The 21791-nt window shown below is 37.3% G+C and overlaps 1 long non-coding RNA gene across 1 annotated transcript in view; it reads right to left on the bottom strand.

Moving 5' to 3' along the window:
- The window catches only part of LOC135328765 (uncharacterized), a 56890-nt gene that overhangs the window by 9530 nt on the left and 25569 nt on the right, over window positions 1-21791 (bottom strand). Inside the window, exons 2-3 of the long non-coding RNA XR_010389802.1 lie at window positions 16109-16185; window positions 15734-15920 (exon numbers count right to left, since the gene is read on the bottom strand). This is a non-coding gene — a long non-coding RNA (uncharacterized LOC135328765). The remainder of the gene's footprint in view (window positions 1-15733; window positions 15921-16108; window positions 16186-21791) is intronic.

Below are 21791 nucleotides of genomic sequence, written 5' to 3'. Positions count from 1 at the left end.
TTAATGCTAGGCTCTCTGAGCAGAAAGCATGTCTACATGTGGATGTGTACACCATTACCACAGCACCATTACCTATAGCACTTGGCACAATGGGACCCAGATGTGTGGCTAAAACTCAAAGCTAAAGGCCATAGGGTAATGCATGCAAAGTAGTTAAAGAAAAGTAGATGTAATTATAACAAGAGATTTACCAATACTTTACTTTTTTTCATTTTCCTGATGATAGCATTGTTCTTATTTTTTTATTTGATTCTTCTTTTTTTTTCCCTATTAGTTTAGAAGTGTTGGTGTTGGGGTTTTTTGTCACCACCAACTAATCAACATTAATTTGTGTACGTGAATTCTGGCAGAATTTTTCCATCAACTGTTCATGAACATTTTCTCCAAACAGTCTGTAATGTGGTGACACAACATGTGTTAAAAGGACACATTAGCATTCTTGCCAATGATGACAAGAGGGAGTTAATCCATATGTTGATATGCTGTCAGTTAAATGCAAGCTAAAAAATAGATTTGTCTTTAGGTAAAAAATAAAAGGGATATTCCTTGATTTTTTATTTGGATGTTGTCCTTCCCCCTGACTTTGGGTAGCAAGGGTGCACAAGAATAAATACTGTGGCTCATAGCAAATATGTTGTGGTCTGCATCTCAGGAAGGTGAATTTCTGGAAGTTGTTCTTCTTACTGCATAGTCTAGCAACAAAAAGCAGAGAGGACAGAAGGTAGTTTGGTGTCCTTTCTTCTGCCAGTTTCTCAAAGCCCTCATAGGAGACCCATATGCCTATTATGCCATTTCTATGCACACCTACCTTCCCTCCCAAATGTGAGGGGCAAAGAAGTGTCAGGGACCCTGACTAGAATGCAAAAACAGTAAAGCAGAACTTTTAAGGAGCAAACTTTCCTTCTGGCTATACCAGATATATTGGTGTTTTCAGTAACTGTTTTTTTTTTCCTTTGTCTTCTTCTTTTAGTCTGATGAAGAGTACCAGTTTTGAACTTCTAGATTTTCCAACATTTGTGACTCTCTAGAAGGCTACTGTGTTCTCCTAAAATGCATTACTGAACTCAGAGGGACTTAACCATGTCTTTAAATGATCTGCTGAATTGTGAACATAGCTTTATTCATGAAGAGTTATCATAACCTTTCATGTTTGTTTCCTGGTTAACAAGGATTTTTGATAGAATTTTCTCCTGATATATAGCATCAGAGCCCTTAATCTCCCTAACCTTTGAAACAATTTGTATTATAGTAAATGAAAGTCAGTGGGAGGCAAGGGTCTGCACGCCATTTATGTCTGTGAAAATGTCCCCTGAAGACCAGCTATATAATGGAGTGCTGTTTTGATACTGACTGCTCAAAAGAACAATCAGTCAATGATATGACATTTTCTAATCTGGATGCGCGAGATAAGTCAGTTAACAAAGCCCAGTGAGCTCACTATAATGACAAGTATCAAATATTTTTGTCTTTTGATATAACCAGGTGTTGGTACAGAGTTGGATTTGGCACTGCATCATTCGGGTAATTTTGGAAAGCAGTATCTTCTTCAGCCTGATTTTAAATGTATATATAAAGTTTCTAATTCTAATTAACATCCCTGCTAACTCCACTGTGCAAAAATTTCCCTCTGTCAAGTAGACAGTTATAATTCAATCATAGTATTTAAGCATTTGTACTTCCAAATGGTCAGAAAATATGCCTTAATAGTGGTTAAGCGGCCTAAGCCACTGCCTTGACAAAACCTGATGGAAGTACTTAGCTAGAGCTCTTCTGGTTTAGAGCTGGTTAGAGCTCTTCTAGAATAAACAATTCTAATTTGTAAAAACAACTATCTTACCATACTAATTCATCGCAGGTCTCTTTGGGCATTGAGATTTTCCAAGCGGTAAGTATGATTTTCTGTGGACAGAATATAAGAACCGCTATGATTTCCTTTCTTCCTCTGTCTCCTCAAAGGCATCAGAGGAAGGTGCAATATATCCTGAATTGGATACTTACAGATTAATGCACTTATGCATAAAGTTTCATCTTAACCTCCTTAATTAGTGGTAGGAGATTTCCTTGCTGACTTCTGATTGAGTAGGATACAAGGAAGAGAAATCTTGAACCCACAGAATTCAGTGGCATAATTCCCCCTTGACCTCAGTGAGGACAGATTTTCTGTCCAAGACCTCCCTCTCCAATCTGACTATAAAAAAGTCGGCTCTGTTTCCCCTTGATAAAGTAGGACAACCATTTCTTGAGTCATCAGCAGTAACAGAAATAACCTCTAAGGTCAGCCAAGGAGTTTTATGGAAAACTTTCCGCTTTATGTGTTTCTATTGCAGTCCTGAGAGTAGATAAGACAGACTTACTGGATGTGTCATGTTTATGTTATTACAGGCAGTTTTTGACAGATATAAACAAGTATGTAATAAGCAACAGATGAAAAAGTAATAAACAATACAGCCCTCTAATGGTAAAAGTGAACAATAACATTTCAAAGAATAAATAATAATTGCATGAGAGAAATACTTTTTATGAATCATATAAAATGTAGTGACCATATTCCTTTCTCTTCTCCTACTGATGTCAATGGAATTACAGTAAGGAAGATGTTGAATTCAATTGGTGGAAGAGTTACATGGTCAATCCCAAAGCATAGCAAAAAACTGTATAGCTAGGTGCAATATTAAATGACGGTAGAAGTAAAAGGGGCAAGGGAAGCATGAAGGATACAGTGCTTTCTCCAAGATTGCTCTCCATTGCTACATAGCTCACAAACTTGTGCTGTGTTGTTGCCTGATTTCAAAAAAACCCCTAGATCCCCTGGGGACATTTTTATTCTGAGCTACAGTTGAATCTGACTTCGACCTGAATCCTACTTTTGAGTACTGATGGCTGAGCCTAAAGCTGAATTTGCCATTGACTGTACTTATGGTAATGCCCTACAAATTCTCCACAGTTTCCCAGACAGTGACACCAACTAAGACACCAGCTAAGTTGCAGAAGGAACCTGGGAGAGGTTCCTTGTTCTGTTCTTCTTCCAGATCTCTGATCTGTTTAATTATTATGTTAGCTCACTTTTTCCACTGGGGAACAATGGGCTGGTAGAGGCTCTGTGAGGAACTGGTTGAAGATATGTACTTCTAATTTCATTTCAATAGAATTATTTCTGTTGTTATCCAGGGATAAAACCTCGGATTTTGCATATAGTTCACCCTGTACAGTTTTCTGTTGATTTTCTATTTTGCGTTAAACCCTTTTTGTGGGTCCACTGGTAAACTAAAAGACTACAATAAGTAATGAAGTCCTGGCTGTCCAGCAGTCAAAGATAAGAGCTGCATTGCTATCTCAGTAACTATGCTCTGCTCTCATGCCCCCATGGCAGCCCAGCAAGTCTGACACGCTGGCGGGGAAACACAGGCTGTTTTCCCTCTCATCTCATATATATAAATGAGGAGTTTAATGTAACTTCTATATTTAGATTCAGACCACCTTTTACGTTAAAGCTTACAGCTGCACAGTAGCTGGCCAACAGAGATTTTTACATGTATTATGTATAAGTAACATGTGAGTTATATAAATGACCATTATTATTATTTTTTCTCTTTTCTTAGCTGCTATGATATCCACTTATTACGTACACAATTACATTTTAAGTTTTCTTTAGCAAAGGCCTTCCTTTCCCTTGTGTTTGTAGAATAAAGCATTGATCTTTCACTGGTACGACTGGGTGCTAATGTTGTGTAGATAAATATATGAATTAAGGACTAAACTGTGCTCCTACTCACAGCTATTAGTAAGTGGAGCTGCTTCAGATCTGGGCAATGTGTTAATACATTCATATTTTCCAATACAGTAAGCAAGTAAAGCTGAAGGTATAATTTGTTTTCTACACTACATAAGCTCCTTCGAGGCTGATCTGGCCTCCCAGGTACTTACTTAGACTACTTTTGGATCTGGAAATTTGTATGAACTCTGATTCTTTTGAGGGCTGTTATAATTAGAACTGCACAGAGAACCTTATAGGCATTACTGAAACTCTTTAAGTAAAGTATAACTTAACAAGGCATACAGAGTTTGCATAGGGCACAATATTTTTGGCGTAGTTTGCACATTTTTACAATGAGAAGAGAAAGCAAATAAGAATATTAGTCTAATCAGAAGCAGCTCCAGAAATAATTCCATGACAACTCTGTCAATTGAATTTCAGTACAATTCTGAGTTACTCCCAGCATGAAATACAAGATAGTCAGACTTCTACAGATAAGCTACTATTAACATTTTCTCACTTTATAATTCAAAAGAAATCAAGAACAAACAGATCGTATTTAAATATGTGAGTGCTACTAGCAATGACATTGGAGACAGGAGAGCTTTTACTAAGATATGGCTTGTTATAGGGTATTGTCAGACTTCTCCATAGTGTGTCCCATACTGTAATATAGACAGCTTCTTTTTCATCTCCCTTATGATTGTAATAGGAAAGATTATGTTTTCATTCAGAATCATTTAACATGACTATTACTGATTCATCTGATTCATAGCAATTGCTTTTAGGAAAGCATTTTTTTTTTCTCTAGTGTTTTAGCATTTAGCAGCTGCAAAGGAGAAGATGAGAAAAATATATATATACACAGTATACAGATTATGTCTGGAGAACTTATCATTTGCATATCTATTCACTGGATTTAAAACAGTTGATTTATAGGGCAGAAGGGTTCTGATGAGGCAACTTATGTTTTCATCCTCTCAGGGAACTGTTCTCTCTTAACTTAATTGTGAATAGTTTTTTCCATGGCTGTTCAATACTGAATTTCCTTCTACTAGTTAATATTTCAAATGCCATGCAGTCCTTTTCAGAACAGGGACTTAAATAGTGCCACCCATTACAGTTTCTCTTCACAGCTGCTGGTTTGTAGTGCATCATATTTTATACCACAGATGACAATATATTATGTTGTTTACAGAATCCCATAGATTCTCTCTGTTATATCAATTCATTTATTTTAGAAGCAAGGCTATCAATTAATAGGAGCATAACTATAAATAATTAGCCTGAATTCCTCTGCCTGAATTACATTTACCTGAGAGACCTATGATGGGAACTTAGTAATGCTAAGCTCTCTCAACAGTAGCAAAGACATCTTTAAATAGCAGTCCAGACATGATGTATTCTTTGGAAATGTGTCTATCATTTCTTTGATTTTAGAGGGAGCACAGAGAAACTAAGCTCTAAATTTAGGCACTTCAATTAAGTGCCTTAAATGGGGTAAATCCGGGCTTAAATTAAAAGTTATTCTCCATCTAATTTGAAGATATTCTCCATTGCCATCTTTGTTTGTTTCTTTGAAATCTTTTGTAGAACAAAACTTATCTTAAAGTCATGAACTGTGTTTTACAATATGCAACTTAAAAATGCACGTAATGTAGCTTAAATTATAAGTGGTATTCAGGAGACTTAGAACTCCAGATAGGCTCTTGCACTCTGTAATATGTTTCAAAACCAAGCAAATTTTTATAGGCAGGACATAACACCTGGAAAAAAAAAAGGGTTTGTATTATAAAAGCACAGATACTAATTTTATAGCTGTGAAGAGCTTCCATGAATATGCTTCTACATTGTTTCCAAAGAATTCAGTGCTTGGGATCATTGTGCAGTAGCTTTTTCAGCAGGAACAGCAGTTGTGAATGGGTTCTTCAATCTTCTCTTCATAGGCTATGATCACCTATTAAATTGCAAGGGTCAATTTTCTTTCATCTCATTCTTCTGGTTGAACATTGTCATTATAGGATCCACTCTGTGGTTGAACAACTGCAATATCTCATTGGGTTTAGGATGAGTGGTGGCTGGGGACATTATTTATTTCTCATCATGAAGACAAATAATCATGCCCTCATTTCTTGCATGGGTGCCTTTTGTAAGAGGAATGACAGACTGTTGTTTTGACTAGGATTTTTTTTACATATGGCTCTGATTTGTGAGAAGTCTCCTTTTTTGCTGCCTGGCCTCACTAAGTCAGAGGAATCAATTTGGTCAAATGTAATTTGTGGTTTGGATTTTTCACTGGAGAAAAGTATAATTTTATCTGTAAAAATGCCAGACGTAACACAGTTCTCTCCTCTTTCCCTTCTTTGCAAAGGTGAATCAAATAGACAAAGAACATCCCGACACTTCATGCTCTCAAAATGTAAATGAAGCATCAGTGTGTTTTCAATAACCTGCACTGACATTAGATAGAAAACAACTGTAATTTCCTTCAAAGAGAAATATTTCATTTCTATATAGTAAGGTGTGAGGCTTTTTCCTGTGCTCTTCCATTTATTCTTAAGTGATTATCGCAAATAGTGCTGCCATTTCTTTAAAGGGTTTGTTTGCTTTTTTTAAATTTCACCTGTGGTCCCATGTTTCCATTTTATTTGTTATGTTTTAAAGAATGCCACCAATTAGCTGGAAGATACGTATAAGCATTGACTGCAATGAAAGACCCTGCTGCTCTTTTCTAGAGTGGTATTCTCTAAGCTGAAGTGGGAGCAGAAGAAAATAATGAGGATTATTTTCAGCACATTTCACTTCCTTCTACCTACTGAGATACAAGAGAAACCTCTCAATTCACAAAGTCCACTTTTAGGGGGAAAAAAAAGGCAGGGGGCATCAGGGAGATATACCTAACATAGTTAGTGGAACAAATACTGTAAAGGCACAGAGCTACTTCAGCTGATACATTTAGAGACCTCACACTTCCAGTACAGTTCTTGATAGGCTCCCAGGAATAAGAGGCATTAAAAAGTACCAATTACAGAAGAAAATAGCAAAGATATCAGATGTCTTAACTGTAATTTCCTTAGAGATTACAGATTAGCAGGTCTATATGAATTTTGCAATATTTAACATTTCTTCTCTAGCTATCCACTAGGTCCCTGAGTGATAGCAGCCATTAGCACTTTCCAGCATAACAATATGACTCTAAATATATACATATTTACCTAGTGTTTTTTATCCTGACGTTTCACACGAAAGAGTTCTACTCCTGTCCAAATTTTACAGCCCTTTCCTCTGCCTGATTTCTTACTCTCTGACTGGACTTCTAGTTCTACAGAGTTTGTTGGCTGAGAGAGACTTTGATTTTTCTATCATAATGTGGATCTTCTGTCCTAACAAGAAGTTTATTACTGTGCCATCTCTTTCTGCTATGTTTGTGCAGCTTCGGCTACGTAAGTTTTGTGAGCTAACTATGCTCTCCTCTCCTTACTCTATCTTAAACGATCTTGAAACTAGAAAATCCATTTGCATGGTAATAGCTAGACAGTACAGTCTGTAAGAGCAATAAAGGCTTGGTTTAGCCCCATGTAACTTTAGACATTTAAACAAAGATCCTACTCAAAAAGAGTTCTCTCCAAAGCTATGCATAGGTTTATGGCCTAGGCTGACTGAATTAATGTTTTACAGGTGCCTCTCTCCTTCCATTGATTATAGAGGAGAACGTCACTAGACTGATGGATTCTGCACTTAAATTTAAGCAGAAAGAATCTGGGAAAAAATAGAGTTGGGAAATAATTTGGGAAAAAAATAGGTTATTTTAAATATATGTCCCAAAGGTACTCAGTATAAAATTTCATTTGCCTAAGTTCTTTTTATATAACATTTATTTTAGTACACTGAAAAAATCCATTGTTCATTCCATCATTTAAAAATACAATGGTACCAAGGTTACGGAAAGAGAACCTCCAGAGGAGAAACAAAAAAAAGTTATTCTATTCATAACATTGTGAGTCTTAAATAAGCATGTGGAAGTGGCTGGTCTATAGTCAGACTTCATACGTAATTGTTGCCTGAGTAAAATAAAATACACAAAGATTCAATATTTTTATTGTATTTTGCACTTTTAGTGCAAAGAAATCTGTCTTGGCACAAATACTAGGACTCAGTACGGTGAAAGGAAGCAGATTGTGAACCAAAGAATGAACTCAGTTGAACTTATTGGCATTTTCAAGTCCTGTATCACTTCAGGCAGTTGCCACATTTCTTACTTTCTAGATCTTTATATTTCAACACAATTCTATGGCTGATATAATTATAAGATCTGGTGAATGTAAAGCTGATTCACTGCTGTCACTCTCCAGCTCTTCAGTGGCATAACCCAAAGGAAACTGAGCCATATCTAGAATATCAACAGTGGCATTGTGGTAGATTTCCACTCTCAGGAAATACCGAGTAGCAAGAATTCTTAAATCCTTTAGAGAAAGATAAGTGCTTCTCCTCAATACAAAATAATATTCACTTTTATTTATTTTTCCTTTTCCTAAAAAAAAAGGAGAAAAAAATCAGTAATTATCAAAAAATTCTAGAGGAATAGATGGGCTGGACAGAAACTATATTTAGTGCGCCAGTAGCCTCCAAACAGCTCCATGTAATATTCCTGCTCCCAAAGTATTGTCAAGATGTTTTTTCTGAAATGAAAATCATTGAAATTGACAGAAGAACCAGCAGCACAAAATAATAACCAACAGCTAAGCTACTGAGTTCTGAATAAGAACTTCTAATTCTCCATAAGCTCTTCTCAAATTCTTCTTAATATGGCCAAAGACATTCACAAATTGGAAAAACTTCAGCCAATGGAACATGGCTTATGGGCTTAGTTTGTGAAAGAGTCAGCACAGCTTTACAAAGCTCCTCAAGGTTCTCTCAAGAGATCCTGAAGTGACCAAAGACAGTGGCTTCTCAGATGCTCTTGTCTTAATAACTAAATCCAATATTAGTTCATCATCCCTCTAAGAGTGTTTGTGAATCCTCTAGAAACCATATTGCTCAAAAAGCTCAGGATTTTTGAAGCAAAATGGATTTCTAATGGAAGTATATATAAGCATATATAATTCAACAATTTGAATGAGAAAAAAAATATTTTCTCAGACATGGAGAGAATAAATAGCAAATTCTACACACCAGCGGGCACAGGATATGTGGAATTTTGGATGGCTCTAAATGTCCTTGCAGAGACTATTTCAGCTTAACAGCTGTGTAGCTCCATCGTCAAGAGAGCTATTGTGCTTCTATTGTTATAAAATTTAATTTTTCAATCCAGATTAGGTATCATACAGTAATAAGCCCTTTTACACAGATGGGGTCATTGTATTATATAAACGGTAGTAGTAATTTCTGCCTGTGAGGCACTTCTACATCATGCAAGATATTGCATTGTCACAGGATTAAGCATGCTTTCTTTTCCAAATCAGTGACCAATGTAATTTATGACATGAAGGCTCCTTTAGTTATATTCAACATCTTCAAACCACATTAGCTTTTTAGAAGATATTGGCATGTTTTCTTCTGTACAGCGTTTCTCCCTCCTAGTTTTACTGATTTTGCTTGTCATTTAATTCCCATCAATAATTTCAATATAAATAAAAGGAGAAGAAAAAACAACTGGTGTGAAGCAAAAAAATTTAAAAAGTAATTCTAATGATTTCTACAGAATAGAGTACATGTGGCTCTGCTTCTTTTTTTGTGGAAATCTTCAGCATCATCTGGCATCAGATACCATCCTGAACTACCACCTACTGTCTCGGGGTTCTTTGCTTTGTTTTAAAACATCAGTTGTGGTAAACATAATTTTTCATGCAAGGCCTCGATCCTGCTGAGAGTTGTTTTGACAATGAGTTATCCAGAATTCCCTGTAGAGCAGGAAGCTAACCCCTGAACCAACAAAAGGGACATGAAGGTGTGTGTACAGTTGTCGTGTATTCCTGCTGTTTCAGTGGAAAACTCATGTGCTCTAAAGGTACAGACTAAATTGAATCAGATGAGTAAGCTGGAGTCAAGCTGGTAGGCAATGTTAACCATGTATAAACCAACATAATATCTTCTTGTGTCTACAGATGGCTTGCAAAAACCATCTCAGGGTAGGATGAACCACCCTGCTCACCTCAGTTAATAAGTATGACATTATTACCTGTGTAATCTTCTTCCTCTATCCCTGCTCTGATTCAGCTCTCTGTGGTCCAAGGCTTAGCTCCAGTACAGCCCAGCTACATGACCTTGGCCTAAACATCTGAGAAAATTGTTTCATTGTGCGAAAGAGCTGTGAGGAGGCTCATAAAGTCATGCAAGGTATGAAAGGTAAAGCTGCAAACTGATAGTCAGCACCTTGAGGGTTCAAGGGGAAAAATATCAACATAGAAAGGCATAAAATCCTAAAAGAAAAAACAGGGAACCAGGACATAGTACTTTAATAACATGAAGGGTCAGCCTGTTCCAAAGACCAATGGGAACTGGCATGTTGCCACCTTTTTGATGACTGCTTGGCCAGCAGACTCATAGGGTTTCTTACTAGGGGTGGTGAGCATATTAATGCTTAGACTACTAGCTGGGTAAGTGTAGCTATCCATTATGAGGATTAACAAATAAATCATTTCTTTGTACTTTTAAGCTGTGTATGAAGCTTTGAGTAAAAGTTACCTGAACAAAATGACCCAGAGAGAGTTACAACAATTACATTGCAAAGAATTTTGTAGTTTGCAGTTTATTTTCTCCAGCTGAAGTGAATGGTGTTAGCTTGTAACTGATTTGGGACATCACTATCAGCTTTTGTATTCTATACTAACCTCTGACTGGTTAGATGTAAGCAGAAAAAAATAGAGAAAGAATCAACCTTTTCAACTAAAGGACTTCACTATAGTCTTTTATTTTGCGCTGTTTCCTACAGTACTCTTCTCCTCACCATATTTGCAACTTCTCATATTTCTGACATCATTTTCATTGTCATTATCTGTACCTACAACTCTTAGACTTGATGTAGAGTTCACAGATATGAAAAAAAGATTCTAACATGGAAGTGCATATGCTATGCAGAAATAGGGGAAATATAAATGAAATTATACCTACAAAGATCTCCTTTCCCAGCCTGGGGGGAGGGGAGTGATATGCTTATTATTTGGTCTTGCTGACTATTTCTGAAAAGTCTAAGAAATTCAAAAGAAAATAGGTTTTTGAAGCATAATTTCTATCTATCTGTATATCCTTAAAGAAATGGTGAGAGAAATAAAGCCCAGTCTTATTTAACCATCAGAAAGCCTTTAGAAAGACAGCAGCTAAGCTCTGAGGAACTTACTTAACATTCAGGCTGTTTTCTTTATAAAAGCTTTTTATTTATTGATTTGCTCAGAAAAGAGAAATATGGCATAGGGAGGAGAAGGTGGGAGACAGAGGGAAAAAGTCATATTGTTTGGATGAACCTTTAAAACTTCTGAAGCTGAGTTGTGGAAGCAAACAAAAAATGCTGCTTCAGGTGTAAGATATAAAGCATACCATGTGTCATTTAGTTTAATGCAGTAGAAAATATGACTGAGGGGTTAAAACTGCGTATTATCTGCTTTGAGTGCAGGCAATACCAATGGAAATATTAAAACACAATAATGCCCTTATTGGAAAGTCAGATGAGAGAAGAGCTGTCCGCTGCTATTTTGTTCTCAGACCGTTATGTGGTCTGACATTTCAGCCAGACTAGCAGGAAGCAGCTGCACAACACTGGGAGATATGCGAACAACAATTGCTCCCCTGTAGAACTGAGCCGTCAGGACAAGCTTCTTAATATTTCTGGCGTGAAACGGAGACCTTTCTTAAGATACCTCTAGAGCCTAGACACAGAAGAAGCTGACACCGTGCTGGCTTCCTTTAAACAATTTTGAAGTACACTGTGCTCTCTTGTCTTTGGGCTTTCAAACCGTAAACAATGCACTTTTGTCTTCAGTTTTAACACCTTTGATACTCCAGGGCTGGTTATGATACATCCACCTCTGATAACAGGTCTCGCAGCTCCCCTCAGCACTACTTCTCTTTCGTTTTCTGTGTCCCTCCATGCCCAGGAGCCTTTCAGATGCTGTCTTCAAACTATCATGAAACCTCTGAATGTGGTTCAGCTGGGCAGTACAGCAAATGCGTCTTGGTGAACTCCGCAATAAAAAGATACTGAGCAGTGTAACTCTACTGCGGTTATCCAACTTGCTAAAAAGGCATGTTACAGGGAGGATTCTTGGCTTTGACATAGTCACTGTGACTCACGCAATGAATAAAATCTAATCCCAGTGACAGGCACACGCTCTATGGGAAAATCGCCTCACTGTTAAGAAGCCTATATCAGTATGGAGGGCATAGCAGCCCTGTTTTTAACATAACTTTCCTGCCAGTGACTACAGTGTGACTAGAATTAAGGGAGTCTCTTTATGCTCAGCTGATGCCCAGAAGTATTTCCAGTGCATTAGGTCTGTTAATGGTTAGGGTGACCTAACCTCCCAGACAGCATCCCAGGAACAGAGCAGCTTAAGTCCCCCTGACAGGTACAGTGTGCTTCTCAGCGATAACCAATAATCAGGTCCTACAGAGACTGCCCTGTTTGCATGACTCCTGCCCTGTAAATCTTACACACTTCAACATAACCATTTTTAAAGTAGGAGCCTTTTAGAAATTTTTGGGGAACTGTAATTTATTTCCATTCTGGATTTGCACCCTTTTATCCCTCTACAAATATAACTGTTGAAAGAAACTTTTCCCTTGCATGGCAAGAAAGACAATTCAAACTGTTTGTTTCATGAACTTAAAGACATCAACACAACAGCGTTCTCTTATCATTTGCAAATAACATATGATGATGTAATTATGAGATTTAAGGTAAACCTGGAATAAGATAAGTTTGTCTTCCTTAGAAATGATGCTAGAGATTTGAAGGAAAACCTGAATACAAGGTTGGAGTTATTTCACTGATACAATATTTTGCATTCATTCATAGTCAGATGACTATTTTGTAGGATTTTCTTTCTGCAGATGGTGTATATCCTGAGATTGTTTTAAGATGCTTTGTTGTCAGATTTTTAAACAGATATGTACAGAGAAAACACTTTTTGAAAACAATACACTGTACATTTAAAATCCATATTTTCCTTGATTGCATATCTACCCAGAAGAAAAGTTCTAGTTCATTTACAAGCTATTAGGTTCAAAACAGAAATGACTGGATGAAATTCAGTGAGTCAGATGAAGTGGGAAGTCAGAATAGATAATGCTTATGGCTTAAAGTCTATTCAACTGTTTAGAAGAAATAAAAGTAATCTAGATAGATTTGTAACATGCAGTTGTTTATTTTGTTTTTTGAAGGGAAAGAGGGAAAGGTCAAGTCTAGAAACACACGCTTCCTTGGGAGCTCTGTTCAGCTCATCAAGTTAACAGTGCAGTTCTACATATTTTTGAAGCCCAAGAATAGGAGCTGAAAATTTGGGCACTGATTCAGCAAGGTACTTAAGAATGAGCTCAGCCTTAAAATTGCTCTAATCAAAGACAACACTCCTGGTTCTACTGCCTGATTTTAGAAAGCAAATTTAGCACTAATGAAAAAATGCCAGAATGAAACCAGTGAAAGCTGTCATGCACAGAAGATAAGTCACAGGAAAGAGAAAGGCAAACTTCTTCAGGCTTTTTTTGCCCACCTCATCTCCCCTGCCCCCACATGTTTAAAGTTCATTGTCTTTCTGATGCAGTCCTCAAGATGCTCATGAAAAATTTTAGTTAGTGCCAACAATAGTAATGCTTTATTGACACTGATTCAAACTAATAATGTAAAAGGCTGCTTGCAGCTCTAGCCAGTCTTGTGAAGTAGCCAGTCCCCTTAATAGTTCAGCGTCTTTTTCCTTCTCCTTGTCAGAAATTCACTGCTTGAACCTGTTGCCCTCAGTTCCAACATTAGCAACACCTCAGCACGATGTCTGCTACCTTTTCTCTCACTTAGAACATGTCAAGATATTTGCCTGACCAACAGGTTTAATTATGAGTAGCTGGAGCAAGATAGGATCAAGGGCACAAAGGTGAAAAAGAGAAGTGAGATTTGGGGTCTGTTACTGGAGGCCTTTAGTATCCTTGTAAGCTTCCAAAGGTGTCAGGTTGTGAAACCAAGGTTTTCTTGGTTTCATTTCATTCAAATTTTTCAGAAGAGGTGTTCCGTTTTCCTGACCAGCAAATTGTTTTGATAAATAACACAGAGTTACTTAACTGAGAAATAAGCTTTCATTCCTGCACAATTCCTATGTCTTGGCTGTGAAATACTTCTCATCAGTACCAATTATCACTTTCTCTCTAACGCATCATTAAAAAGAAAATTCTTCTTTGTTTTATAGTATGGCAAAGAATTTTGTATTTCAGAGCACATCTTTTATAGTATTTTGCTGTGGTGAACATGAAGTGTCCAACTACTAGCAAGTTCTTTCCAGATTTGCATTAAGACCTCCTTCACATTGTCATGCAGCAGCAGGAGAGGACTGAGATTCCCCCATGACTTGCATGGGAAACACAGCAAGGCTGTCATGAATTACAGTCTCAAACTAGAGAGGGGGCAGAAATACTGCGGAAGTTCCATAGTCTCCTCAGAAATCAGTTCCCACAAGGAGAGTATAGGAAGATTCAGGGAAGGAGGGAAAAGAATGAGAGCCAGGCCCAGCTCTTCAAACGCAGCTGGAAAACAGTGGAAAAACATAGGAACAAAGCAAAGACAGATTCTTCTTTGATACAGTTTTCTTGTTTTCTTCTTGTATTCAGTGGCATTGTGATAGTTTCTATTTTTTCTAATAATTCCAAGCTTTCTGTCTGGTCCCACCAAATTTTATTTTTCTGAGCTTATAGCTGTGTGTGTATTTATATATTTGTTTTTTCTACATCCACGTATATTACTTTGCATTTGTCAACATTGGATTTCCTTTCCCTTTCTCTGTCTCTGTAACACAGTGTCATAGATCATTCTGAGAAATTCTAAAGAGCTTTAATTTTCATTATTATGGTTTATTTTGTGTCAACAGTAAATTTTATCACTTCACCCATTTCCCCTTCTTTCAGGTCATTTATATATATGTAGAATAGCACAGGTTCCAGAAAAAGATTCTTGGGTGAAAATACCACCAGTAAACATTTACCATTGTGAAAAATGGATTTTCATTCTTGTTATTCTCATTTTACACCAGAAGAATTTGATGAGGAATCTTTACCAATAACTTTTTGAAAATCAAATAATGCAATGTTTACCAGATCTCTTTTATCCCCTTGCTTCCCCCCCCCCCTTTTTTAACCATTCCAAAGTCTCTAATAGGCATGACTTCGTCTATGAAAGCCATGCTGATTCTTCCCCAATATTTTATATTTCTACATGGAAAACTCTATTCTGTTACAATTTCTACCAGTTTTCATACTAGAGAAATCAGATGTACTGAGGTGTACTTATCTGTAACCCCTCTTAAAAATTAGCCTAGCGTTCTCTGTCTTCTGGTACAAAACCTGACTTAAAAAGTTAGATATGCCTTAATAATTAATTTTAGCAGTTATTAGTAATATTATAAGTTTGTTCTAAATATTTCTTCTGCTGATCTTTCACTTCGTGTGCGTACTTTCACTTTTTCAGCCTTGTCTCTTGAATGTGGGAAACTAAACTTCTCAACAGTGAAGACCTGTGCGTAACAACAAAATTTAGCTTTCTGTTACTTTTTTAGTTTTGTTTTTACACACTGATAATTTTCTATCCTGACTGACTCTGTGGTAGACTTCCTCATGTTGGTGCATTTGGAAAAATCCCATTATGAGTTTTTTATGGCTTTTGCAATTTTCTTGTCAAGGAAGACGATTTTCTGTGCAGACCTGCTTCACTGCCATTCTATGTTTCACATGCAAGTTTCTGTTCTTTTCTGTTCTCATTTAGGCAATAAAGGGAATACAAATACTTACTTTTCCTTTGAAGTATCCACCAGTAGGAACTGTTGTCTGGCAGTACAGTGAGGGCAGTACTTGCTTGGAAGAAATCTCCTTATAGAAAAGGTAGGGAGGCTTGAGAGACTTTCTCTGAGGCAAAAGTAGTTTCTCCAGGAGTCAGCTGTCACCTCTGAAAGACTACAACTCCACACAATTGCCAGCACTGCAACACATTTGGAAATATAGTTTATTTTAAACAGTAGGTTTAACCTTTGAGTAGAGATATTAAATACTGCATGAAATATGAGCTGCTGAGTGACATTTGCCTAAAATGTCACCTTCTAAAACTCTTGCATTACAATTGAATCCTTAAAGAGAGCACAGAAAGCTCTCCATCAAACTGACACTCACATTTCTTACTGGTGGTGGGAGTCACTGCCAAAAAATACCTCAGCTGGACACACTGGCATCAGAAAGAACAGACTTACCTAGGGAGAAAAGACAGATTCCTCATCACTCCTCAGACCTATCACAGTGGACAGACACTACATGGCTCCTGTCCAATACAGTCATGATCTTTTCAATTTACTTCAGTTGCTGAATCTTGTCCTTTACAGTTTCACTGCTCTTACCTTTCTTAATCATATTCATCCACAAATACCAGGACCAGAGACTATAGCTAAGTGAGAAACTAATCCTATCTTACACCTCCAGGGCTGGGTGAAATTACTCTTTTCTCAGCTTTCAATGTCATGTAATCCATATCCATTAAAATACCAGAATACTGCTTCATATTCTTGAAAACATTTTGCAGGCACTTTACTCAAGTTATAAAATATGTTCATACTTAGTTGTATGTGGAAAATTGTTATCCTAACTCAAGAAAATTTGGTAATTACAGAAGTATCCCCTGCAATGCATGAGGATAAAACCAAGACCTTTACAATGATTACACGGTAAACGAACAAGCAAGAGAGCATGGTGACCAGAATATAACATTTGCCAAAGATATAGGAGGCTTGCCTTCAGATTTGAAACTAGATCTTCCATGTTTCTAGTGAGTCTCTTTGTATTCTAGGAATTTTATTCCACAGTAATCTCTCTCCTTCATTTTAATCAAGCATTCCATCTTGATCCTCCCCAGAGCAAAAAGTTTCTTAAAAAGACCCCAAATGACTCTGCAACACTCCTGACAAACTATTGGCTGCTGTCTCTGCCACAAAAATAGGAAACCTATCCTCAGGAATAAAGACTCTGGCTTGATCTCATGAAGTTCTACAGTAGCTTCTGTAAGTGATGCTACTCTTTGCTTCAGTAAGGTAGGCTTTTGTGCCTTACACTGATTGAATGATATAGCTTTCACAGTCAAAGCAATAGGGACTGAAAATCCGTTAGGAAAGACAGGTTTTAAACTGCAATTATCCACAGTGCCATTTCTGCTTCGTCTTCTGCTACCACAGCCTGTGCAATTAACCAAACCAATTCACCATGATGAATCTCTCCAGTCTGCTGTACTGATTACATTAGAGAGTCATTTTTGCATCTGACTCGCTTTGCTTTCGGAAGTAGCACAAATTGATAGAAATCAAAGCATTTAATATTTTAGATCACTTGTTGAATATTGTTTTATTTGCACGGGGTCTTTCCCAATTTCAAAGCCAGAAAATAACCACATGCATTTTTCCCCAAAATTATATAGAACTCTTCAAACATGTGCTCTCAGAAATTCACAGATCATCTCACTCTTTCTTCAACACAATTTGCCAAACAGATGCATACAAACAGTCCGTGCAGGAAAGAACTGAATTTCCCTCTCCATATACTCATTATCTCAGGTTAATGCAAATCACAGCCTATGAGGTCATGGCCACATTTCAGAGGCTGATGGATCACCTCCTGAGACTTACACTCAATACAAAGCTGCCTACTTAGATGATATAAGCCATTTATGATGAAGACTGGAAATGCCACCTGCAGAGACTGATGGCTGTTCTGTAATCCCTGCAAAACATAGACTTCACTGTTAACTTGACCAACTATTCTACCAGCCGATGAATATCCCATTATCTAGGATACATCAAGAAAAATGGCCAGGGATGGCTGTCGTTTATAAAGCTGCTGCTTTGAAACTAACTTAGAAACTAACACAATGGTAAAGGAAGCCAAGACACTCCTTTCCAGTGACTGTGAGTTGTCATAATCAATTCATTCTGCATTTTGGCATACAGTTTCCCCTTTTGACAAGCCTCACATGGGAGGATGACCAGAAGAGAGAGGATTTCACAGGGGTTTGTATTAAAGCATCTGGACTTTCTAAGAGATACTCTACATAGTCTATATTAATAGAGGATGCATTTTCAAAGAGGCTTTTTCCTCTAACAGAGATGTCAGAGCTGGGAATTTGTATAACCTAATGCAAAACTTTCAGAGAGTAACAAATGGTCTCTTCTCTGAAGAGCTGGTTTCTCCTTCCCCATCCCATTCATGGTGACAGGCTAAATGATATCAGAAGAGAGAATGTTCAGGAGCAAAATGCGCTATATAGTCACTAAAATAGTACAATCCCGGTAACAAGTACATACATGAAAGAGATCACATGTCACTTTAGTGGCTACATACAGTTCAGAAATCAAATACCAAGACAGTGAAACAGAGCTTTCTCTAAGTCCATCTACTGCGTGAATGCAATGCTGGATGGGAAAAAATATGAAGTGGGAAGTAATCTTTATACTCATATAGTACATATACTCATATACTACATATATATATTCAGGGGAAGTAATCTTTATACTATCTCCAAGAGGAAACCTCCACTGGAAATTTACTGAAGGGTGAAGAACTGAGACAGGGTTAATATGGCTAAAGAGCTCAGGGAGGAATTTTATGCTGACCCTGCCTAAGCTTAATTCTGGGACCTGACCTGACCAGCAAGTTATAATTAGGATGAGAAGGAGAATGGCAAGATCACCAGCCATGCTTCTGATAACACTGCTGTGCTCTGACCCTTTCTACAAAATCTGACAAATCCATTTTCAAATAATAGCTCTCTTGTATTTAAAGCAAAATCTGAAACAGTTTTGCAAACTGAGCTGAAGTTGATTGGATATGCTGACAGATTTGAATCCTTCAAAGGAGACCTGTTGTATTCTGGTTACACTCTGATGCATTTTCTTTTGGCAAGCAAAGAAGATTCCTTCTGTAGTTGCCTCTGTATGGCAAACAGTACAACTGTTTGCTTTTCTACATGGATCCAGTCATGTAATTTCAGCAAGGAATTGTACCCAGGGATACCTTGCATTATAATGTTTCAATGTTTTATACAAATGTAAAATTTACAGCATTCTAAATGCATTTCTTCTCCATGTTTTCTTATCTTGTCTAATACTGGCCTTTTTGTTTACACAGTAATATAAACTTAGTTCTTGAATCTCCATCCACACTCACAGCGCTTGGCTGCCATAAATCCTAAAAAAATAGTGGACTTTTGAAGACTTAAAACTGTTCATTTGCTACTGGAAATACTATGACCTTGTATATAAATTATTCCTTGCTGAACATGAATGAAAAAGAAAAAGAGAGAATGTACTGCAGGAAAGGTCTTCCAGCAGCTTTATCCATTAGGAGGAGAAGTACCAAAGGTGATCCATGTGATACAGAGGCTGAAGCATTTCTAATAAAATGAAAGGGAAATTAGATTTGGATCCTTTTGGAAGAAAATGATAAAGCGCATGTTTAGAAATGTGAAGGGAATAAACACAAGAGATGCTGCAAGGCTAGATGACTGTCAGACAACATGGAAACATAAACTACCATTCTAATACAGTAGAATCAACTTACATTGAAATGGATTTATTTTGTAGAACATAAATATTAGCATAAAATGCTAACAATGTTGTAACAAGAGGGTTAGTTAAAAAAATATATATGCAAAGGAAAAAAAAAAAGGCCAAAGGTTTAGAAAGGAACCTTAAGAGATGTGGTAACAGATAGAGTCTAGCCTTTTGGTTCCAGTCATTTTCCAATATCCTGGAGCATTACACAAGAGCTCATGCATGGGATAACTTCTTTGAAAAAGCCAAGGTAAATGGTGCATTGCACCTGGTTGTTTTGTGTATTACAGGTTTCCGGTGTGTACGTATAATTGTTGTTTTACTCCTGCTGAATACCTGCACAGTTCCTCTGCCCTTAGCTCTCTCAGTGAGAGCGGTAAGAATAAACAGCATGGGTCTCAGTGGTGAACCTAACAAACATCATACTTGCTCCGTGAATTCATATCATTTGGAAACCGGTCTGTACCCTTTACAGTGGGTACCTTTTAAGAAAAGACCTGAACATTAAGACAATCTGAAGTGAGCGTAAGCTTTGCGCTTTTTAAAAAGCCAAGATTTTCACGACAATCTGACATTTATTGTTCAGAGTACGGTCAGTATAATGGGACATGCCTCATTTTATTCAGAAGACTTAATTCATCACTAAGCTCCTGAACTGCAAAGGAAAAAAAAAGGAGAAATGCTCAGCTTCTTACTCATATAAACATCAGCATAATCTCGGTCCAGTGGAAAATTCTTAAAATAAGTCTTTCCAGGAAGGGCAAGAAACTCTTGTATCAAATTACAGATACACAGCTTTTAAACTTTGAGGTGATAGCACTGACAGAAGGAGAAACTGGTTAAAATGAGTTTATTATTTATCACCTACAATATACCTTAAATCCAGTCTTCCTGGAAACAAATAGGAAAGAATGTCTTTGTTTAGAAAGAAAACTCTACTTTGGCTTTCTCTCAAAGTGATGCTAATACTTGCTGCTCCTATTCTTGCCATGCACAAACATGCACACAACCTTCCATAATCCATTAGTACTCTAGTGCCGGTCTGGGCAGCGAGCCCGAAAGACCCCCTCATCTATATTGTTCACATTCTGCTCAGTCTTATGCTTCCTAGTGCTTCTGCCAGTGGCCTCTGCTGCACCAGTTGAACCACCAAATGCAAATTTACACAGGGCTGGATGAGTTTTGGGTCCCCAGGCTCATTTGTGACAGCTGCTCTGGCACGTGCTGTCTTCGGTCATATGGGACAGCTGCTCAGCACCTCCCTTTAGGGTGGGACTGCACCTCTCCTTGCCTACCCAAATGGTTAATTCTTCCTTTACCCTGAAAGGAAAGTATTTGTTTTATCCATTGGCTTGGATTTAGCTTGGAACACCAAACAAGGTAGTTTGTTTTGTATTTGCATTTGTATTTGTATTTGCATTTGCATTTATATTTATATTCATACATTTTATGTGCAACCATGGCTTGGGACTGCTCAGCAGTGTTTGATAAATTCAAATTTGGGGATTTAGGCACTTGGAAGCAGCCTACAGAGTTAATTGCTTAAGTTTCTCCTAGGCACTAAGCTCTCTAGTACTCCTAGAATGCCAATGATATTTTGAGATCCCTCAATGGTCAGTCCTGTACTGGTATCTTATAAACAATAAGGCTTAAAGAATCCATGTGAGGCAGAAATCATTATATCTTTTAAATAGCTATATAAACTGGACAGCAAAGGGATCAAGTGCCTTGTTCAGTGTTGTGCTGTGAATCAATGATAGACTCAGCAATAGACCTGAAATGACCTACAGCAGTTTCCTTTGCTTTAACTGACAGGCTGTATTTTCTCAGATAAGGAATTATGAGATACACAAATCTTTTTTCTTTTCCCCTATCAAATACAAATTATCAGTACTTGCAGTTAGACAGCAGCTCTTTTTTTATGAGGTAGTATAACGTACATTTAGGCAGACTGCTGATGGGAAACTTCTGGGTTTTTTTGCATCACTCAGTAAAAGCAATTATCAAGGCAGTTTCTAGACTCCACGGACCATTGGCCTGTTCTGTCATTTTAGTTCTTATTTTTTTCTAAAAAAGCAGCAGAACTTGTGAGCTTGTGTGCTCATTTGTTTTGCCTCCCTATTTTAAAGACCTGGCCTAGAAATTTAAAATAGAAGGGAATCTTCAAACACGCTCTTTTTCAAAGGTGGTGATTATGAACAAATTGTTTTGGGAGAAGAAGAGAGAATAGTGATTCATTATAAGGACTTCAGAAGGAGAAACTG

The sequence above is a fragment of the Dromaius novaehollandiae genome, chromosome 1 (genome assembly GCF_036370855.1).
Source record: "Dromaius novaehollandiae isolate bDroNov1 chromosome 1, bDroNov1.hap1, whole genome shotgun sequence".
Classification (NCBI taxonomy): Eukaryota; Metazoa; Chordata; class Aves; order Casuariiformes; family Dromaiidae; genus Dromaius; species Dromaius novaehollandiae.
The sequence above is the reverse complement of the archived record's forward strand: the minus strand, read 5'-3'. Positions and strand labels throughout refer to the sequence as shown.